The 20,862-nt window shown below is 34.9% G+C and overlaps 1 non-coding gene across 1 annotated transcript; it reads left to right on the plus strand.

The window, feature by feature from the left end:
* Positions 1-7,841: 7,841 nt before the first annotated feature.
* LOC131822314 (U6 spliceosomal RNA) lies at positions 7,842-7,948 on the plus strand. The gene has a single exon (XR_009350192.1). It is a non-coding gene; the product is annotated as a U6 spliceosomal RNA (small nuclear RNA).
* The last annotated feature ends 12,914 nt before the right edge of the window (positions 7,949-20,862 follow it).

Below are 20,862 nucleotides of genomic sequence, written 5' to 3' on the forward strand. Positions count from 1 at the left end.
ATTAAAAATCTCCAAACAAACAAAAGCCCAGGGCCAGACGGCTTCCCAGGGGAATTCTACCAATCATTTAAAGAAGAACTAATTCCTATTCTCCTGAAACTGTTCCAAAAAATAGAAATGGAAGGAAAACTTCCAAACTCATTTTATGAGGCCAGCATCACCTTGATCCCAAAACCAGACAAGGATCCCATCAAAAAAGAGAGCTATAGACCAATATCCTTGATGGACACAGATGCGAAAATTCTCACCAAAATACTAGCCAATCGGATTCAACAGTACATTTAAAGGATTCTTCACCACGACCAAGTGGGATTTATTCCAGGGCTGCAAGGTTGGTTCAACATCCGCAAATCAGTCAATGTGATACAACACATCAATAAAAGAAAGAACCAGAACCATATGATACTCTCAATAGATGCTGAAAAAGCATTTGACAAAGTACAGCACCCCTTCCTGATCAAAACTCTTCAAAGTGTAGGGATAGAGGGCACATACCTCAATATCATCAAAGCCATCTATGAAAAACCCACTGCAAATATCATTCTCAATGGAGAAAAAGTGAAAGCTTTTCCACTAAGGTCAGGAACACACCAGGGATGTCCATTATCACCACTGCTATTCAACATAGTACTAGAAGTCCTAGCCTCAGCAATCAGACAACAAAAGGAAATTAAAGGCATTCAAATCAGCAAAGAAGAAGTCAAGTTATCATGCTTTGCAGATGATATGATACTATATGTGGAAAACCCAAAAGACTCCACTCCAAAACTGCTAGAACTTGACAGGAATTCAGTAAAGTGTCAGGATATAAAATCAATGCAAAGAAATCAGTTGCATTTCTCTACACCAACAACAAGACAGAAGAAAGAGAAATTAAGAAGTCCATCCCATTTACAATTGCACCCCAAACCATAAGATACCTAGGAATAAACCTAACCAAAGAGGCTAAGAATCTATACTCAGAAAACTATAACGTACTCATGAAAGACATTGAGGAAGACACAAAGAAATGGAAAAATGTTCCATGCTCCTGGATTGGAAGAATAAATATTGTGAAACTGTCTATGCTACCTAAAGCAAGCCCTATATAATTCTTACTTTAAGGAACAAGTTGCTTTTATAATTTTTAAATTATTCTACCATTCAAGTATTTCCATTTAAATTAAATTCAATATCATTTAAAAAATAATCAAAAGTGCAGCCAGTATTCAATTCCTGGGCTAAATAATTTTAGAAAGCTTTGTGTTATTGAACCTACAGGGTTTTTCTGTAGTTTTAACTCTTTCTTTCTGTGATTTTTCCCATTAGTCACGTAAGTGACTGCAATATAACAGACATTGAGGATAAAGAAGGACTGAATAGAACAATCCTTGGCCTCATGAAGTTGAGAATCTAGCAAGGTAGTCAAACAACTCAATCATTCAGAGACAATTTATTGAGTGCCTGGCCTAAGATGAGCACAACAAAACCCCAGCTCAGAGGAATCATTTTAATGTGAGAGATAGATAATAGGTAAGCCAACTTAAAAAAAATTGTACTGGTTTTTCTTTAATAGTGATGCATATTTGAACTAAATAAGCACATTTTAAAAAGAGCAGTGATTGAGAAGAAGAGGTTTTTTAACTGAGTGGTCCGAAAAGGACTCCCTTAAAAAGTCTGTTTTGAACAGATTTCTGAATAATATCAGCTATGAAGCTGTGTAAAGATCTCAGGGGTGGGTGATTTTTTCCAGTCAAAAAACTGTAAAGGCTCCAAAGTCACAATACAGCTGTAAGTTTCTCTAATAAAGTAACTTCTGACAAAGGATGAGAAGAAATAACTAACCCAGGTTTAAAAGAAAAGGGACAGACTTTCTATGGAATTAATATTTAATTAAAGCTCTAAAGGACAAAAATACACTAGAGCAAAATCCTGGTGATGCTGATATACCTAATGAAAGATCATAAACAAGGTGTGGGTAGCAAAGAGTGTGTGGGAATGTTGGTAAGCACAGTGGGGAAGAGTCATCCCTGAACATGTTCTTAAATGAAGCAATTCTTGTGTTGTTTTAAAAGGTAAATTGGAGTTTGTCTAAGTGATTAGAGAAGGATGCCTCAGCTTATGGAACTTCGAAGCCATAAAGATGTGATAAACTACTGCAGATATTTTCATGTATATTTGTTGTTGCTTCTAGTACTGGTGATCTAAAAACTCCTACTTAAGACAACTAAAAATCCAGACAAAATAGCTTTTAAAGTTAAAAATATCAGAATGATTATAAAAATAAGTGAGGGATTACTGGGCCAAAATACGTAATACAATGAGAGCCTAGAGATATATTCCCTGAAGCCATTTTAGCTATAAGAGCATTTGAAACTGCTAAAACACACTGAGCTGTGTTTTTCATAGACTCTTGATACCAGAGAAACAAAATTCAAAATCCAGCAACAATCAAGTTTGAGGACTTTGGTACAACCCAAATTTAAGTTGAGATCCCCAAAGAACAAGGAGAAGCAGAAATAAGACTATAGCCTGCCTTGCCTTCTGTGTAAACTGAGAAAGTCAGTCACTGAATTTGGAGTATGATTGTCTTGTAGAGTCTCAGATATAATAGAAAATCCTGCCAAGGAGGACCATACCATTATGATAGCTCTTAATTATCCCTACTCAATAAGAGTTTCAAATATAATGTCTTGAACATAGCAAAATGTAACAAAGCATGCAAAGAAAAATCATTAACAAGATTTGATAAACAAAATGGGATTAAGTATGATATTAAAATGATCAATAAAGATTGTAAAATGGCTTGATTACTCTGCTCAAAGAAATGAGAGGGGAAGCAAATTGAACAAAAAACTGAAACTAAAAATGATATTGAGAAAGATTTTATAAATGAACCAAATGGATACTCTAGAACTTTAAAGATATGACAGCTAATTTAAGATACCACAGGGGTGCCTGGGTGGCTCACTTAATTAAACCTCCAATTCTTTTTCCTTTTATTTAACACCTTAATTTTATTTTATTTCTTTCATTTTGGCTCAGGTCATGATGTCAGGGTTGTGAAATAGAGCCCAGAGTTGGGCTCTGTGCTGAGCCTGGAGCCTGCTTAAGATTCTTTTCTCTTCTTTTTCTATCCCTCCCTGCACTCTTGCTCGCTCGCTCTCTCTTGCTTGCTAATAAATAAATAAATATATAAATATATAGATAATAGACAAAGCAAAATAAAAGCAGATTATGGAAATAAATATAAAGATTTTGAAATGAAAACAAGTTCAAAATAAAATAGAGAAGACCTACACAGCTAAAAGTTCATTCAAAAATCTACTATTAAAGAAGTCAGTATGACACAATGTTAAGATATCAAAAGATTTGAGCATGTACTTTACAGAAAGGGTAATCCAAATGGCCACTCATATATAAAAACTGTTTATCTTTATTATGAATCTGGAATTAAATTAAATTAAATTAAATTAAATTAAATTAAAATTAAAATTAAATTAAAACCTAGAATGGCATACTATTACACACTTATCATATTGGGCAACAGTAAAAATGTCTTGCAAGAATGTGAAAGTATGACAGTGCCCATAATAAAAACATTTGAGGTAAGTTGTACAATATTTAGAAAACTTAACAATAAAAATAAAAAAATATTGGTCCATTCCTAGAAACACAACATGGAACTAAATGAATATTTTCACCAGGATATGCAAACAGATGATTATAGTTATTTCATTCATAACAGCAGATCAGCAGTGGTATATTTGCACAATGTTACATTAAATAAGAGAGAATATTAACAACCTGGGAGGAGGGGCTAGGTTGTTATCATAAAGAGATCTTCTATGGTGCTGATTATGTTCTATTTCTCAAAATCTTTAAGTTAAAAAAGTTTTCCAGTTTATATCTAGATAGATAGAGAGATAGATAGATAGATGATAGATAGACAGATATCCCAGAAGCTGCAATGCTAGGCTAGGACCAGGCTTTAAAGGGCTTTTCTATACTCTACTAAATACTTTAAACCTTTCATTATATCATAGCTCAGTGTTCAAATCTCCATTGGTTTCCTCAGTTTCCTAATATTTCTCTTAAGGTGACCTGATCTAGACTTTTGATCACCTTTGTCTAAATATTTCTATTTTAACAAAGTCCTTTTTAACACTCAGAGACTGAAACTTAGAAAAATACTCTGTTATCTCACTAGAGTGGAAAATATATAGTTACCCATTAACTAATGATATCCATGTCTACATTAGATCCATGACATTTTTAATTCTTGGGAGCTTTTGGTTAAATGAATTTTTTAAGCTTCCTTTAAATGAAGCTTTAAGCCACCACCACATGAATAAAATTGAAGAACTAAATGAAAACAAGCCAAGTATTTACAGAGTAATAGAATGTGCAGTGGAAAGAGTACAATTCTGAAATCATAAAGCCTAAATTAGTGTGATGCATCTTTACTAGCCATGTAATCATAAACCAGTTATCTAAATTGTGTTTCCTCGGTTTTTTCACCCATGAAATGGTGATGATAATACTTATTATGCAGAGTTGTTGTGTGGCTGTAATGAAGCATGGAGCATGAGAGTCTCATATTCCATGCTAAAATGATAGCTATTTTTATACTTATAATAATTCTAATAATAGTAATTAAATTGTTCAAAATGATAATATTCATTTATATTGAGGCATTGTATTGACTATTCATAGACACATTTACCAAAATAAATTTCATTTTACTTTACCCCCCCTGAGGATATATATTTTCTAATTCAATATGAATCTCATTATGAATAATAATTATCATGATAAATATGCTGATTTTTCTTCTATTTATTTTTAGGGAAGTATCCTAAACTGTTGAACATAAAGAAACTTAAGCAAGTCTGTCTTATTCAAAATTTGCATGCTGCTTTCTTATGAAACTAGATTATAGAGTTGTATGAAATAAATTCATGCAGTTAAGATATTTATGTTTGGAAAACTGGGTGGTCAGTTTAGTATCTCAAAAGAAGATTTTAAATTTAAACCTTAAAAATGAGCTCTTTCAGCCTTATTTATAGACCATCCTTCATGCTTCATAAGTATTCCTTCATTGTAAACTAAGTAATAGTTTTTGTCACAGTGTATATAACTAAAATGGATTTTATATTCTATTATTTCAGAGTTAGTTGCAGTTTCTACTTCCTTACTTCCTTTTTTGAAAAATAGATTAATTCTACAAAAAGTTTTTTCCAGCTTTATTGAAAAATAATCGACATATTATAATTTGTAAATTTAAGAAATGATTTCTTATAACATTGCAAACTTTTAACATTGTGTAAATTTTGTACAATTTGATAAATTGGTATACATCTGTATTGCAATATAATCTACATAAAAATGTTAATACATCTACTATCTCATATAGTTGCCACTGTTTTTATGCATGTATCGTAAGGAATTTTAAGATCTACTCTCTTAGCAACTTTTATGTATATAGTACAGTAGAGATAAACTTCAGAGTTCTTGTGGGTTTTGTTCCAGACCACCTCAATAAAGAGATTATCTCAATAAACTAAGTCAAATTATTATTGTTTTTTTGGTTTCCCAGTGCATATAAAAAAATAAACACTATACTGTACTGTTCAAAAGCATTATGTCTTTAAAGAAAAACAATGTATATACCTTAAGTAAACTAGTTCTGAGTTTTTAGTGGGTCATAATTACTGATCACAGATCACCATAATAAATACAATAATAATGAAAAAACTTGAAATATTGCAAGAATTACCAACATGTGACAGAGAGACACAAAATGAACAAATGTTGTTAGAAAAATGGAGGCAGCAGACCTTTTTTATACAAGAATCCTATAAAATTTCAACTTGTAAGAATGTGATATATGCAAAGTTTAATAAAGGGAAGCACAATAAAAAAGTATGTATATATTATTAACTATGATCATCATGCTGTACATTAGATCCCCAGAACTTTTTCATATTATAGTTGCAAGTTTGTACCCTTTGACCACCTTACTCCACCCCAGGTTCACCCCTTGTCAACTCAACTCTAAGTTTCTATTAGTTTGCCTTTTCTTCAGATTCTGTATGTAAGGGATATCATAATACATAAATTTAAAAAATATATAAAATCTTTGAAATATTTCACTTAGTATAATACCTTCAAGATCCATCCATGCTGTTGTAAATGGCAGTATTTCTTAATTTTTCATGGTTAAGTAGTAGTATTCCATAGTATATATTTACCATACTTATTTTATTCATTCATCCATTAATGGATACTGAAGCTATTTCCATCTCTTGCTTAGAGTTAATAATTTTATAATGAACATAAGAGTGCAGATATGTCTTCGAATAGTGACTCCGTTTCCTTTAGATATATACCTAGAAGTGGGATTACTGAATCATATGGTAATTTTACTTTTAATAATATGAATCATCTCCATACTGTTTTCCATACAAATTTATATCCCTATCACAGTGCATAAGTTCCCCATTTTCCCCAATATTTAACAAAATTTTTAGTTTTAATTTTTTGGTAGTATATATTCTAATAGGTAGTAATATCTTGCTGTGTTTTCCAGAAGTAAACAACAACAACAACAACATAATGACTTTGCCCTGAGTTTTTACATTGAGCACTTTTTAATGCTCCTGTTGGTCATTTATATAACTTTTTGAAAAAAAAACTCTATTGAGATCCTTTTGCTATTTTTTAAATTATATATTTTTTTCTATTTGTATCTGTTGGTTATTAACCTCTTTTCAGATATAAGATTTGTAAGTATTTTCTTCCATTCTGTGGATTGTGTTTTTATTCTCTCTCTCTCTGTCTCTCTTTTTCGGCAATTCAGAAACTTTAGTTTGATGTAATACCATTTATTTATTTTTGGTTTTTTACTTGTGTTTTTGGTCTGGTATCCAAAAAACTATTGGCAAGACCAATGTCAAGGAGAATTTTTCCTATATTTTCCTTTAGGAAATTTAGTTTCATGCATCACAGTTAAGTCTTTAATCTATTTCAAGTTAAGATTTATGAGTGATATAAGGCTCCAGTTTCATACTGTTTTATGTGACTATTCAGTTTTAAATATCATCTATTGAACAGACTATCCTTACCCATTACATATGTTGGCCCCTGTCAAATATTAGGTGACTGCATGAAAGGATTTATTTCTGGACTCTCAATTCTGTTCTACTTGTTTATTGGTCTGTTTTTATGCCAGTATACTTTATTGTTTTGAGCTTGAGGGCTTTGTAGTATAATTTCAAATCAAGAAGTGTAATTTCTCTTCTTCATTCTTTCTCAGAACTGCTTTGATTATTTGTTGTCTTTTATGGTCTCATATAAATTTTAGGATTCTTTACTTACTTCTGTCAAAAAATAATATTGGATTTTTTTTTTAAAGATTTTTTATTTATTTATTTGACAGAGAGAGATGACAAGCAGGCAGAGAGGCAGGCAGAGAGAGAGGAGGAAGCAGGCTCCCTGCTGAGCAGAGAGCCTGATGCAGGGCACGATCCCAGGACCCTGGGATCATGACCTGAGCCGAAGGCAGCGGCTTAACCCACTGAGCCACCCAGGCGCCCCTAACTTTGGATTTTTGATAGGAATAGAATTTACAGATGGTTTCCGGTAGTATGGACTTTTTAACAATGTTAATTCTTACCGTTCATAAATATGGGCTATCTTTCCATTTGTATCTCCTTCAATTTCTTTATCAATGTCATAGTTTATGGGGTACAGATCTTTCATCTTCTTAGTTAAAACTTTTCCTAAGTATTTTATTATTTTTGATGCTATTGTGAATTAGATTGTTTTTCATCATTAGAGTGTAAAAATGCTCCTGTCTTGTGCTTACTTTGGCAGCACATATACTAAAATTGGAATGATGCAGAGAAGATTAGCGTGATCACTGAACAAGGATGACATGAAAAACTGGGAAGCATTCCACATTAAAAACAAAACAAAACAAAACAAAATTCTTGTCTTTTATATATTGATCTTGTATTTGGCAGCTTTACTAAATTTGTTTATTCAAATATTTTTGTGACGTTTTTAGGATTTTTTTACATGTAAGTTCATGTTATCCAAAAAAGGAAAATTTTATTTCTCCTTTTTTTTTTTGGAGTCTTTTATTTCTTTGTGCTCCTTGTTTCTCTGGCTAGGACATCCAGTACTATGTCAAATGAGAGTAGTGAAAGTGGACACACTTGTCTTGTTTCTGATCTTTAAGGTGAAAACTTTCAAACTTTTTTGATTGAATATGAGATTAGCTCTGGGCTTGCAAAATGTGTTTTTTAATTGATTTTTTAAAATTTTTTATAAACATATAATGTGTTTTTATCCCTAGGAGTACAGGTCTGTGAATCACCAGGTTTACACATTTCACAGCACTCACCATAGCACATACCCTCCCCAATGTCCATACCCCCACCCTCCTCTCCCAACACACCTCCCCCCAGCAGCCCTCAGTCTGTTTTGTGAGATTCAGTGTTTTATGGTTTGTGTCCCTCCCAATCCCATCTTCTTTTATTTTTCTTTTCGTACCCCCCAAACTGCCTATGTTGCATCTCCACTTCATCGTATCAGGGAGATCATATGATAGTTGTCTTTCTCAGATTGGTTTATTTCGCCAAGCATAATACCCTCTAGTTCCATCCACGTCATCACAAATAGCAAGATTTCATTTCTTTTGATGGCTGCATAGTATTCCATTGTACATATATACCACATCTTATTTATTGATTCATCTGTGGAAGGACGCTTAGGTTCTTTCCATAGTTTAACTATTGTGGACATTGCTGCTATAAACATTTGGGTGCATGTCCCCCTTCAGAATGCCACGTTTGTATATTTAGGGTATATACCCAGTAATACAATCACTGGGTCATAGGGTAGTTCTATTTTCAGCTTTTTGAGGAACCTCCACGCTGTTTTCCAGAGTGGTTGCACCAGCTTGCATTCCCACGTACAGTGTAGGAGGGTTCCCCTTTCTCCACATCCTCGCCAGCATCTGCCATTGACTGACTTGTTCATTTTAGCCATTCTGAAAGGTGTGAGGTGGTATCTTATTGTGGTTTTGATTAGTATTTCCCTGATGCCGAGTGATGTGGAGCATATTTTCATGTGTCTGTTGGCCATTTGGATTTATTCTTTGCAGAAATGTCTGTTCATGTCTTCTGTCCATTTCTTCATTGGATTATTTGTTCTGAGGGTGCTGAGTTTGATAAGCTCTTTATAGATTTGGGATACTGGCCCTTTATCTGGTATGTCATTTGTAAATATCTTCTCCCATTCTGACAGTTATCTTTTGGCTTTGTTAACTGTTTCCTTTGCTGTGCAAAAGCTTTTTGATCTGATGAAATCCCAATAGTTCATTTTTGCCCTTGCTACCCTTGCCTTTGGCGATGTTCCTAGGAAGAAGTTGCTGCTGCTGAGGTCAAAGAGGTTGCTACCTGTTCTCTCCTCAAGGATTTTGATGGATTCCTTTCTCACATTATGCTTCTTCATCCATTTCCAGTCTATTTTCATGTATGGTGTAAGGAAATGGTCCAATTTCATTTTTCTGCATGTGGCTGTTCCATTTTCCCAACACCTTTTGTTGAAGAGGCTGTCTTTTCTCCATTGGACATTCCTTCCTGTTTTGTTGAAGATTAGTTGACCATAGAGTTGAGGGTGTATTTCTGGGCTCTCTATTCTGTTACATTGATCTATGTCTGTTTTTGTGACAGTTCCCTACTATCTTGATGATGACAACTTTGTAATAGAGCTTGAAGTCTGGAATTGTGATGCCAACAACCTTGGCTTTCTTTTTCAATATTCCTCTGGCTACTCGAGATATTTTCTGGTTCCATATAAATTTTAGGATTATTTGCCCCATTTCTTTAAAAAAAAAAAAAGGATGGGATTTTGATAGGGATTGCATTAAATGTGTAGATTGCTTTAGGTAGCATAGACATTTTCACAATATTTGTTCTTCCAATACAGGAGCATGGAACATTTTTCCATTTCTTTGTGTCTTCTTCGATTTTTTTCATGAGTGCTTTAGAGTTTTCTGAGTATAGATTCTTTGTCTCTTTGGTTAGGTTTATACCTAGGTATCTTAGGGTTTTGGGTGCAACTGTAAATGGGATTCACTCCTTAATTTCTATTTCTTCTGTCTTATTGGTATAAAAAAAATGCAACCAATTTCTGTGCATTGATTTTATATCCTGACACTTTACAGAATTCCTATACAAGTTAGAGCAGATTTTGAGTGGAGTCATTTAAGTTTTCCACATACAGTATCATATCGTCTGCAAACAGTGATAGTTTGAATTCTCTTTTGCCAATTTGGCTTAATTTCGATGCCTTTAATTTCTTTTTGTTGTCTGATTGCTGAGGCTAGGACTTCTAGTACGATGTTGAATAGCAGTGTCATGATAACGGACATCCCTACTGTGTTCCTGACCTCAGCGGAAAAGTATTCAGTTTTTCTCCATTGAGAATGGTATTTACAGTGGGTTTTTCATAGATGGCTTTGATAATATTGATAATATGTAATTTCTATCCCTACACTTTGAAGAGTTTTAATCAGGAATGGATACTGCACTTTGTCAAATGCTTTTTCAGCATCTATGGAGAGTATCAGATGGCTCTTGTTCTTTCTTTTATTAATGTGTTGTATCACATTGATTGATTTGCAGAAGTTTAACCAACCTTGTAGCCCTGGAATAATTCCCACTTGGTCGTGGTGAATAATCCTTTTAATGTACTATTGAATCTGATTGGCTAGTATTTTGGTGAGAATTTTCGCATCTGTGTTCATCAAGGATATTGGTCTGTAGTTTTCTTTTTTGATGGGATCCTTGTCTGGTTTTGGGTTCAAGGTGATGCTGGCCTCAGAAAAAAAGAGTTTGGAAATTTTCCTTCCATTTCTATTTTTTGGGAACAGTTTCAGGAAAATAGGAATTAATTCTTCTTTAAAAGTTTGGTAGAATTCCCCTGGGAAGCCATCTGGCCTGGCTTTTGTTTGTTTGGAGATTTTTGATGACTGTTTCAATCTCCGTACTGGTTATGTGTCTGTTCAGGTTTTCTATTTCTTCCTGGTTCAGTTGTGGTAGTTTATATGTCTCTAGGAATGTATCCATTTCTTCCAGATTGTTGAATTTGTTGGCGTAGAGTTGCTCATAGTATGTTCTTATAATTGTTTGTATTTCTTTGATGTTGGTTGTGATCTATCTTCTTTCAATCATGATTTTATTTATTTGAGTCCTTTCTCTTTTCTTTTTGATAAGTCTGGAAAGGGGTTTATCAATCTTATTAATTCTTTCAAAGAACCACCTCCTAGTTTCGTTGATTTGTTCTATTGTTTATTTTTGTTGGTTGTGGGTTTTTTTTTGTTTCTATTTCATTGATTTCTGCCATGATCTTTATTATTCCTCTTCTCCTGCTGGGTTTAGGCTTTCATTGTTGTTCTTTATGCAACTCCTTTAGGAGTAGGGTTATGTTGTGTATTTGAGATCTTTCTTATTTCTTGAGAAAGGCTTGTACAGCTTTATATTTTCCTCTCAGGACTGCCTTTGCTGTATCCCACAGATTTTGAACATTTTTGTTTTCATTATCATTTGTTTCCATGAATTTTTTCAATTCTTCTTTAATTTCCTAGTTGACCAATTCATTTTTTAGAAGGATGCTATTAGTCTCCATGTATTTGTGTTCTTTACAAATTTCCTCTTGTGATTGGGTTCTAGTTTCAGAGCATTGTGGTCTGAGAATATGCAGGGGATGATCCCAATCTTTTGATAATGGTTGAGATCTGATTCATGACCCAGGATGTGGTCTATTCTGGAGAATGTTCCATGTGCACTAGAGAAGAATGTGTATCTGTTATTTTGGGATGGAATGTGTTGAATATACCTGTGATGAACATCTTGTCCAGTGTGTCATTTAAGGCCTTTTTTCTTGTTGATCTGTTGCTTGGATGATCTGTCCATTTCAATGAGGGGAGTGTTAAATTCCCCTACTATTATTTTATTATTGTCGATGTGTTTCTTTGATTTTGTTATTAATTGGTTTATTTAGTTGGCTGCTCCCATGTTAAGGACATAGATATTTAAAATTGTTAGGTCTTCTTGTTGGACAGACCCTTTGAGTATGATATAGTGTCCTTCCTCATCTCTTATTATAGTCTTTGGCTTAAAATCTAATTGATCTGATATAAGGATTGCCACCCCAGCTTTCTTCTGATGGCCATTAGCATGGTCCATTGTTTTCCACCCCCTCTCTTTAAATCTGGGGGTGTCTGAGGTCTATGAATAGTATCTTGGGCAGCATATTGACGGGTTTTGCTTTTTATCCATTCTAATACCCTGTGTCTTTTGATTGGTGCATTTAGGCCATTTACATTCAGGGTAACTATTGAGAGATATGAATTTAGTTGCATTGTATTGCCTATAATGTGACTGTTACTGTATATTGTTTCTGTTCCTTTCTGATCTACTACTTTTAGGCTCTCTCTTTGCTTAGAGGACTCCTTTCAATATTTCCTGGAGAGTTGGTTTGGCGTTTGCAAATTCTTTCAGGTTTTGTTTGTCCTGGTAGCTTTTTAATCTCTCCTTCTATTTTCAATGATAGCCTAGCTGTATATAGTATTCTTGGCTGCATGTTTTACTCACTTAACACTCTGAAGATATCATGCCAGGTCTTTCTGGCCTGCCAGGTCTCTGTGGATAAGTCTGCTGCCAATCAAATGTTTTTACTGTTGTACAATACAGACTTCTTCTCCCAGGTTGATTTCAGGATTTTCTCTTAGTCATTAACAGTTGTAAATTTTACAATCAGGTTACGGGGTGTGGACATATTTTTATTGATTTTGAGGGTCATTCTTTGTATCTCCTGGATTTTGATGTTTGTTCCCTTTGCCATATTAGGGAAATTCTCTAGAAATTTCTCTCCAATATACCTTCTGCTCCCCTCTCTTTTCTTCTTCTTCTGGCATCCCAATTATTCTAATGTTTTGTCGTCTTATGGTCTCACTTATCTCTCAAATTCTCTCCTCATGGTCCAGTATTTGTTTGTCTCTCTTTTGCTCAGCTTTTTATTCTCCATCATTTGGTCTTCTGTATCACTAATTCTTTTGCCTCATTTATCCTAGCAGTAAGAACTTCCATTTTTTATTGCACCTCATTAATAGCTCTTTTGATTTCAACTTGGTTAGATTTTAGTTCTTTTATTTCTCTAGAAAGGGCTTTTATCTCTCTGGAGAGGGTTTCTTTAATATCTTCCAGCTAGAACCCTGAGAGTTGTCATTCTGAACTCTAGTTCTGTCATATTACCAATGTCTGTTTTGATTAGGTCCCTAGCCTTTGGTACTGCCTCTTGTACTTTTTCTTGTGATGAGTTTTTCCACCTTGTCATTTTGAGAAGATAAGAATATATAAAGGAGCAAATAAAATGCTAAAAGGGTGGCAAAGACACCAGGAAAATGTGCTTTAACCAAATCAGAAGAGATCCCAAGTTGTGGGAGAACGAAAGGGGATAAAAAAGAAGTTCTAGGGGGAAAAAAGGTTTAAAAAAAGAAAACAAGGAAAAATATTACAGAAGAAAAAAATTATATATATACTAGACTTGTGAATAGAACAGGGTCACTCACTTAATTTTGGGAGTATTTTGGTCTCTTAGAAGAAACTACCTCCAAAGATTTTAAAGGATGAAAAACATAAAACAGTAGGCACAATGACGGGATGGAACAAACCTATAAATATGAGTTAAAAATTTAATTTCTAAAAAATAAGTTGATAGAGCAAGTTGGTGGGGACAATAAAGAAAAATAAACTGGAGAGAATTTGCTCATGCTGGACAGTAGAAAAATCTTGGAGCTAGATTTAGGGTATATTTTGGTCTATTAGGAGAAGTTATACCCATAATTATTTAGAAGAAAAAACCCTATGTGTAAAAAAATATATAGTTAGATACAATGGAGGATAAAATATGACTATAATAATGAAGGTTCAAAATAGATTATTATTTTTGTAAGGTATTTTTAAAATAAACTCGTTAAAAAATCATTGAAAGACGAATATGTAAAAGTTTAAAAAAAGTAGCAGAAGAAAAAAGAAAAAATATATAACTGCAAGACTAAAGAATCATTGGGAGAAAGCCATGAATTCCTTGTTTTGCTTTCTCCTCCTCTGGAATTCCACTGTTCTCTTTAGTAAGTGAAGTTGATCTTGACTGGGTTTCTTGTTGGTCTTCTGGGGAAGGGGCCTTTTGTATTGATTCTCAAGTGTCTTTGCCCGAATGGATTTGTCCTGCCCTTACCTAGGGTAGGGCTAAGTAATCCGGGAACTTTTGATCCCTGAAGGCTTTCCGTAGAGTTCTGGATGATGAAATGATAATGGCGGCCTCACAATCCGGCCCAGAGGAGTGGAGAGCTCAGGGCCCTGCTCCTCAGTGCACCTTCAGAGAAAAGTGCTTAATCACCCCCATCTTCCCGGCCTCTGGCCATGCTTGGAGAAAAGCGCTCTGTCATTCGCACTTGAAGAAATGTCCTTGGTCATTCTCATCTCCCTGGCCTCTGGCCGTGCTTGGAGAAAAGGGCTCAATTACTCCTGTCTCCCTGGCCCTTGGCCATGCTCCAAGCTCACCCTGCCTATTCCTGGTTCAAAGTAACCCTGGGTTGAGAGCTCACTCCTCAGCTTTGTCTCTGTAGCCGGCTTCCCCACTCTAATACCTGTGAATTCTGTGACATTCAGATACCCCTGGTCCTTCTGTGACCCTGAGGGACCTGGGGCTATGCTGACCCCACTTGGGCTTCACTCTGATTTAGCCTCTGGGGTGATATCCTTCAGTGGATCAAATTTAAAAAGTCCTGATTTTGTGCTCCATTGCTCCACAGCTTGCCTGGAGCTGGTCCCACCCCCCGCAGTCTACCTTCCCTTTCTTTGGGTTCACTTTTCCGCCGGTTCTACCTTTCAGAAAGTGATCAATTTTCTCTTTCTAGAATTGTTGCTCTCCTTCTCTTTGATCTCCCATTGGACTTGTAGGTGTTTGCAATGGTTAGATAAGCTATCTACTGATCTCCTGCTACCTGATGTCGTCTCAGCCTGCTACTTCTCGGCCAATTTGAATCCTTCCACGGAATATGTGGTTTTCATTGTATTGATGTGTATTCTTTCTGTACCCAGTTTGGTGAGTATTTTTATTATGAAAGGGTGTTGAATTTTGCCAAATGCCTTTTCTGCATATATTGAATTGATCATATGAGATTTCATTGATCATTCTATTAATATAATGCATCACATTTACTGATATGTGCTGGTGAATTCAGTTTTGTAGCATTTTGTAGAGAATTTTTACATTTTTTATTTATCAGGGATATGATCCAGTAGTTCTTTTTGTTGCTGATTTGTAAAGTGCCTCGGAGTATTTCAACCACTTCAACTTTTGGGAAGGGTTTTACAAGTGTTTGTATTATTTCTTCTTAAAATGTTTGGTAGAATTCACTGTGGACATCATCTGATTCTGGACTTTTATTTGTTAGAAGGTTTTTATTACGAATTCAATCTCCTTATTCCTAATTGGTCTGTTCACATTTTTTATGTCCTTATGATTCAGTCTTGATAGGTTGTATGTGCCTAGGAATTTGTCCATTTCCTCTAGGCTTTTGATTTGCTGGCATTTAACTGTCTGTTATCTTTTATATTTCTGTGGTATCTGTTATAATGTCTCCTTTTACATTTCTGATTTTATTGAGTCTTCTCTCTTTTTTCTGAGTTAGTCTAGCTGTCTTTTTTTATTTATCATTACCAAGTCTAATTTTATTTACCATTTTAAAAAACTTTCTAATTTCTTAATTCTATATTTCATTTATTTCTGCCCTAATTTTTATTTTTTTAATTGCTTTTGCTACTTTTAAGTTTACTTTTTTCTTTCTGTACTTTTTTGAGCTGTTATATGGTTCTTTATTTGAAATGTTTTTTTAATACATTTATAGCTATAAAATTTCCTTTTATAACTGCTTTGCTGCTTCTCATAATTTTTTGGTATATATTTTTTTATTTTCCTCAAGATGTATTTTTATTCCCACTTTGTCTTCTTTTTTTTGATTTTTTGTTTGTTTAAAAATGTGTATGTCTGTGTATTTTTAAATTTTCCAAATTTCCTTCGGTATTGATTTCTAGCTTCATATTATTTTGGCTGGAAATATACTCGATATGCTTTCGATATTATTGATTTTGGGGGGACTCTTGTTTTGTGGTTTAAAATGTGATCTATCCTAGACAATTTTCCACGTGTGTTTGAGAAGAATATTTATTATGATACTATTGGATGGAATATCCTGTAAATATATTAGTTTCATTTGACATAGTTCTTATTTGTTTGTTTGTTTTGTTTTGTTTGTTTGTTTGGTTGTTTGAGAGAGAGCAGGGCGGAGAGAATGAGCAAGGGGTAAGGGCAGAGACAGAGGGAGAAGATACCCTCCTGAGCAGGGAGCCCAATGTGGGACTCTATCTCAGGACCCTGGGATCACAACCTGAGACAAAGGCAAAGGCTTAACTGACTGAGCCACCCAGTTGTCCAGGCAGTGTTTAAATTCACTATTTTCTTATTGATTTTCTGTTTGGATGATCTATCCATATGTAAGAGTGGGGTATTATTGTCCCCAGATACTATTGTATTGCTATTTATTTCTCCTTTTTGTTTTGTTAGTATTTGTTTTATAGATTTATGGGGCTCAATATTAGGTACATGATATTTACAGTTACTGTATGGATGAATTGATGACACTTTTCTTATTGTATAATGACTGTGGTGATTTTTAGCTTATATAAACCCTATTTTGTCTGTTATAGTTATTGCTACCCTTGTTTTCTTTTGTTATCATTAGCTTGGAATATCTTTTTCCATCCCTTTACTCTCTGCCCATGTGTGTCCTTAAAGCTAAAGGCATTTTTTATACGCAACATATTGTTGGATCTTGTGTTTTTTGTTTGTTTTTTAAATCTATTCTAGCCTTTCTATGATTTCCAACTGGATGATTCCATTCACTTACAGTTAAAGTAATTATTGATAGGTAAAGACCTAACTATTGCCTTTGATTCTTTTTATATTTCCTGATTTATTTAAATTTTAGTTAATATATAGTGTAATATTAGTTTCAGGATTAGAATTTAGTAATTTGTCATTTACATATAACATTCAATGCTCATCACAAGTGACCTCTTAATAATTTTTACTGACTTAGCCCATTCTCCTGCCCATCTCCCCTCCAGAAACAATCAGTTTGTTACTTATAGTTAAGCGTATTATGGCTTGTCTTCCCCTCCCTTTTTAAAAATTTTTTTCTTTCCCCAGTGCTTATCTGTTTTGTTTCTATGTTAATTGTTTGCTCTTTTGTAGATGCTCTGCTTTTTATTTCCTGTATTGTTCTCTTTGTAATCTGATGACTTTTTGTGGCAGTACGTTTTAACTTCTTTATCAAAATCTTTTGTGTATCTACTACATATTTTTTTATATTTACCATTAAGTTTATATAAAATATGTTAGTTATAACATTCCATTATATGTTGAAAGCAACTGAACTTCAATAGTGTACAGAAAATTTATACTTCTATAACAAGAGGTTATTGATGTTTTTACATTTTGATCATTTTTATATTGTACTTTTAATAACAAATGATTGCAGTTATAGTTATTTTTAATAAGCTTGTTTTTTAACTTTTAAACTAGATTAGTAAATGATTTCTATATCACCATTACAGTATTGGAGAATCTGGTTTTGACTATACATTTACCTTTAGCAATAAATAAGGAACCATCCATGCATCCATGTTGTCATCTTGATTACATCACCGTCCCCAAATCTTCAGTAAGTGTTACTTTATATTTATCTATTTTTAAAGATTTTGTTTATTTGACAGAGAGAGAGAGAGCTCAAGTTGGCAGAGTGGCAGGCAGAGGAAGATCTAGAGGCAGGCTTATTACCCAGCAGTGAGCCCGATGCAGGTCTTAATCCCAGGACCCTGGGATCACGACCTGAGCCAAAGGCAGCTGCTTAACCGATTGAGTCACCCAGGGACCCCTAAATTTTACTTTAGTTAATATATGACCATTTTTTATTTCTACTAATAGACACATCAATTTTATTGCTTTTAATATTAAGGTCTTCTCCTTAACATCATTATCATCTAATTCTTTTTCAATTTTAAAAGTGTTGTTTACATTTGTGGTGGTAAGTATGTAATTCATGTATGTGGTGGTATGTAAGTAATTCAAATATGAATTTTAAACTCTAGATCATATGCTCCATTGTGGCAGATATTTGTCTTATTCATCCCACCCACAAAAAATTAGTACTCAATAGGTCTTTGTTGATTGACTGAATGAATTAAGTGTTCTGACACTAGCATAGCTGACCAAACCAGAGATCAAGGAGAAAATATAATGATTGTCAAATGGGTGAACCTGAGATAAAAAGACATTTTAGCTTCGTTAGTTTGATATACACTCCAGATAACATTCCAACTCTGCATGGATTTTTGGAAAGCAAACAACTCCTCTCCTAAATAATAAATGTATTAATTGCCTTCCTTATGAGTCCTGACAGCAGTCAGCTTTGTGGGTTTCTGATTCCATTCCAAGAGGTTGAATGTCTGTTTGATTTATGTCATAGGCAACAGTGTCATGAGGAAAGACTTGTAGGATAAAATTTCTTAAAGATGGGAACACATATGGCTGCCTATGGACTGTGAGGTGGGTGTTAATGAAAATGCATTGAGCAGTAAGGGAAGGGCAGCTCACAACCATAGGAAAGGTGCCCTGTGTCTTTGTTTTGTTTTGTTTTGTTTTACAAACAGATACCATTTCCCCTCCCCATGGAAATTTTCAAATTTACTTTTCTCTAACAACCACAAATACTTGGGACATTATGAACACAATATGGGCCTTAAAGGATAAAAATAAACAAAAATTTAAGTAAATGTTAAGTGTTTATCATTATTTCAGCCATGTTTTTCTATGTTTAACTTCTCAAAGAAATTACACAGTCTGGTTTCTAAATATTATACCAAGCTGTTAAACTAATGCAAAGGGTTTTATGGAATTTTTTATAACACCATCTAGATTTTCTACATTGGCTGTCACTCCTGAAAATTCTCAGTTTATAAATGTGCATGCATTGAGGCAGCATATATTTACATTATAGTAAATATTCACTGGTTATTTACCTGTTTTATTACTGTATTTTGATCCTTTCTAATTGTTCACTTTCTTCCATGTTTCCCCCTTATTTCTACAAATGTCAATCCACCACATGTTATGTAAAGTGAAACAGAAGAACAGCTGTTAGTAGAAAGGATTAATAGGTGATTTGATGTTACTCTGTGAGATATTAAGTAATAGTCAAGGTATTTCCATATCATCATTTTAATATATTTCAGTAATACAGCATAGTTGTTATGCTTTAATTAAACCTTCATTAAGTCTTTATATATATATATTTTTTCCTAACTCACAAATCAGCCCTTCATGTCCCATTCAAAACCCACTCAATTTATGGAATAATTGTTTTGTCTTCCCCACACAATCTTCATTTAACTTATTGCTCTGGTGTGCTCCTTTGTCAGCACATATATTAAGTTATTGCTCTGGGTATGTCTGTGTAAGCATTCTTAGTTCAGAGACCTAAGGAGGAGGTCCAAATTGAAGAAAAACAAACAGAAAAAAAGAAAATGTTCTCAGCCATTTCTTGCAGTTTCATTTGCAGGAACCACAAAAGCAAAGATATTAAAATGTGTTTTTTTCTTATTTTTTAAAATTAAGTTTAAATTTTTTATTGGATTATGCTCCCTTAAACTCATCTGATACCATGAATAGAAAACCAAAGCAATCCACCAAACATTCTTTCATGATGTTGCCTTTAAACATGTTGCCTTTACAAAGTTTACAGAGTAGTCTCATCTGTAGAGTAGATGAGCCTTGACTCAAAAGTGTCATCAAGGACTGTGGTGACACTTGCCTTGCCATCCGCCCGCTATTCCTGCCATGCCAGGCTCTCCTGCTTCACAACTGTTTCCCGACTGCAAAGCCAATGGCTCCTTCTCTTCTCCCTGGGCGGCGTGCTGTGCCTTCCCCAGACATGCTAGTGGGGAGTGCAGTCACAGACGTGTCCCTTTCCTTAAGGCTCTTTCCACGGGCTTAACCACGCTTCACTCCCAGGCAGAGGGGATGCCCGGGCTAAGATGATTTCGCTCCATACAGGTTTCTCCCACGATGCTCCAGAGACTATGTTCAGGCAAGCAGCATCAGCATCCCCCAGAACCGACACTGATTTCCCAGTGAATGCTGTGCTTTCGCAGAGGGGATGCAGGAACAAAGAGGCATTTGCTCTATTCGGGTTTCTCCCACTGTGCTGTGAACACTAGGTTAAGGCAAGCAGCAACAGCAGCCCGCAGAACCGACTCTGATTTCAGAGAGACTGCCTTGCGCACGCAGAGGCTTTGGGCTTGGCGCGAACCGCACTTCGCCGCTGCTTCCTCAGGAAGGCTTTGGGTGTTCGCTCTTTCGCATCAGGGAAGAAAATCTGGGGGAGAGCTGGTGCCTCTTGGGCCTTGCTTTCATTGGCTCTATGTTGGCGCCCTGGGTTCAACCTGCCAGGCCGAACTAAGCAGACATAGCCACAACCTGCAGCAGCATGCGTGGCCTAGGATGGCACTCTATGCACACTACCATCTCCCGGTATAGGCAACACTTGGCCTTTTGCTCTGGTGCTCAGGCGGACTAGGGGACTAGGCCAGTGCCTTCCCCACAGGAGAGGAGAGGCGACAGGATCCCTGCACACTGCCTGTGCACTGGGATGGAGAGCTGTGGGGGACTTATCTCACTCCTTCC

The sequence above is a fragment of the Mustela lutreola genome, chromosome X, assembly GCF_030435805.1.
Source record: "Mustela lutreola isolate mMusLut2 chromosome X, mMusLut2.pri, whole genome shotgun sequence".
Taxonomy (NCBI): domain Eukaryota; kingdom Metazoa; phylum Chordata; class Mammalia; order Carnivora; family Mustelidae; genus Mustela; species Mustela lutreola.